We start from the raw sequence: 2912 nt of genomic DNA on the forward strand, positions 1-2912 counted from the left end.
CATACAATTCATATGGTACGATGAAAATGGTATTTCACTTCTGCAGTCTTACTCCCCTAAACACATAACTCCAGATAATCATAAAAAACACATTAAACAAGGGCTTTAAGCTTGGAAGATCCCAGTGAAGACCTGATGGCTCCGCTCCTGCCTGCACTTGCTTGCTGCCCCACTTCAGCCAGGAGCACCCGCCAGCACCCCTGGAAGGTCAGATCATCCATGGTCTTTATCTGGGAGATGCCTAGCTATTGCACAATGCTTTACTATAAGACCCAAAACAAAGACTGGAAGCTGAACTGATTTCCTCTACATAGCAAAGAAAGATTTGAAAAGTGGTTAAAGAATATGAAAGGGAATAATTGGGTTCCTAGCAAATACCAGTTCCTGTGTAGTAGCCATTTACTCCTGACTCTTCTGACATGGGATGGGGTATTCATCATCTAAAACAAAGGCAATTTCAACAATATTTTCCTTGCCTGAAGACTGTCAGGGTAAAGATCCTTCAAAAAAAAAATCTCAGAAGAAAAAATTAGAATATGAGAAAAGCCATGTTAGAAGAATCCTTTGCATCAAATGAGACAAAGAAAATTATAGTTACCACAATTGTGCTTCTGAACATTCAAAATTGCTCGATTCTTCTGCCATGATGAAGCCACCAGTTCTAAAGCCAGGAAGCATACAAAATAAAATATTAACTCTTAATCTAGTTGAGCAAAACATAGAAAAATTAGAATCTACTCTGTAAATATCAATTAAAACCAATGTTTAAGAGTAGTAGGATATCATGCATCTTTTGAGAATCAAAATTATACAGCTTTTACTTTGGCAACTTCAAATTCAAAAGGGATTTAGCAGTTTTTGAAAACCCAAGAAATACTTGAAATAACTACCAATCATTTTGCTAATCCACACTTTAGAAACAATTCCATGGAAATTAAACCAGCACAGGAAAATCCATTCTTATTCAGCAAAATTAATCAAACAGTTGAAGATTTAAACACAAATAAAGAATCTGTTATGACCATCTTTGTACCCACAGAAAATTCTAAACCTGTAGTTACATCTGTTTTACCTATCACAAAAGAATCAATGGAAATGAGAGACAGACATTAAAGATTCCTCATATAAGGATGTAGACCATGGGGCAGAAGTTCTACAAACTCCAGACAAGACATAAACAAACAGTATCTTTGGCAAAACATCTCTAAGCTATATTCAAAGATAATTCTTCTTCAGAAACTCTTATAATCCAGTTAAAACACGAAAACTAGCTATCTGAAGAAAATGTCAAGATTTTAAAAAACTTTTTGTTTCTCAAATTTATATTTTAAATAACAACTAAGCACATGTTATAAACTACATCACTAAGAAACCATCTGCCCATTTTTATACAGACCATTCACATTCTATTACATTTTCAGGTGCTAAGCTGTGGTTTTCAGATAACTGAAAGACCAAAATAATCAAGACCAAAAGCCACTGCGTTGTAGGCAAAAAAAAAAATTCCAAATACCTATTGGTGTTTAATAGGCATTGAGAAAAAAAAAAAAAAGCATCAAACAGTAAAAAAAAAAAAAAAAAAAAAAAAAAAAAAAAAAAAAAAAGATTTTAAAAAACTATTTCACAATATATGAATTTACAATGATGCAAAGAAGTTTTATTTTTTTTATTGGTTATTCAAAACATTACAAAGATTGCAGAATCACATCGGTTACACATCCACATTTTTACATAATACCATAATAGTAACTGTTGTATTCTGCTACCTTTCCTATCCTCTACTATCCCCTCTCCCCTCCCCTCCCATCTTCTCTCTCTACCCCATCTACTGTAATTCATTTCTCTCCTTATTTTTTTCCCATTCCCCTCACAAACTCTTATATGTAATTTTGTATAACAATGAGGGTCTCCTTCCATTTCCATGCAATTTCCCTTTTCTCTCCCTTTCCCTCCCACTTCATGACTCTGTTTAATGTTAATCTTTTCCTCCTGCTCTTCCTCCCTGCTCTGTTCTTAGTTCCTCTCATTATATCAAAGAAGACATTTGGCATTTGTTTTTTAGGGATTGGCTAGCTTCACTTATGCTCTAATGCCATCCATTTCCCTGCAAATTCCATGATTTTGTCATTTCTTAGTGTTGCGTAGTACTCCATTGTGTATAAATGCCACATTTTTTAAATAATTTTATACATCCTTTTTCCAGATAAACCAAATTTCATGTAAAGTTTGCTCTTTCCTACATACTCTTCTCATCTAAATGAAACTATGAAAGTGCTCTAATATTATGAACTGCATCCTATTCTTCAAATGTTCGTTAATAAGAAAAATTAGAGAGCTGTTGGAATGAAGAGGAAAATAGTTATATTACTAATAGTCTCCAAAATTAAAATGCAGTGAATAAATAATAAGAGTCCATCATAAAATGAAAAAAACAATGATATGGTCAAAACATCTCAGAATATATCAGTACAGGTTCTACCAGTGGTATATAACTTTACCAAGGTACTTATCAAGATTGAGTCTCAGTTCGTAATCTGTAAAATAAGGCCCTTAGTAGTAGTCTGTTTCCTTGTAGTTTCTTCCCTTCCTATTTATTAAAATATTTTCATTAGAAAATATTTTCTATAAGATAGTGTTTACTTATGTAATAGAAATTATGTTGAATTTCATGTTAACTCTTAGATTATCAATATTTATTAAATTCTCTTTGACACTTTGAAAATAGTTTGGTATCTGTAAGATAAAAGGAAATCTTACTATTATAATTTTATTTCAGATGAACTCAGCTCTTAGGAGAGGTACTTTAAACTCGAAAGAATATATACTTCAGTACCTTATATATGCTGACAATCTTAATACATAGTCATTTAAGTTTCTTAACATTTCTATTTTTAAAGTTATAAAGCAAAAAA

General features: G+C 32.2%; 1 pseudogene; it reads left to right on the top strand.

The window, feature by feature from the left end:
- The first annotated feature begins 282 nt into the window (after window positions 1-282).
- LOC143407288 (THAP domain-containing protein 5 pseudogene) lies at window positions 283-1331 on the top strand (annotated as a pseudogene).
- The last annotated feature ends 1581 nt before the right edge of the window (window positions 1332-2912 follow it).

Source organism: Callospermophilus lateralis, chromosome 9 (assembly GCF_048772815.1).
Source record: "Callospermophilus lateralis isolate mCalLat2 chromosome 9, mCalLat2.hap1, whole genome shotgun sequence".
In the NCBI taxonomy this organism is placed as follows: Eukaryota; Metazoa; Chordata; class Mammalia; order Rodentia; family Sciuridae; genus Callospermophilus; species Callospermophilus lateralis.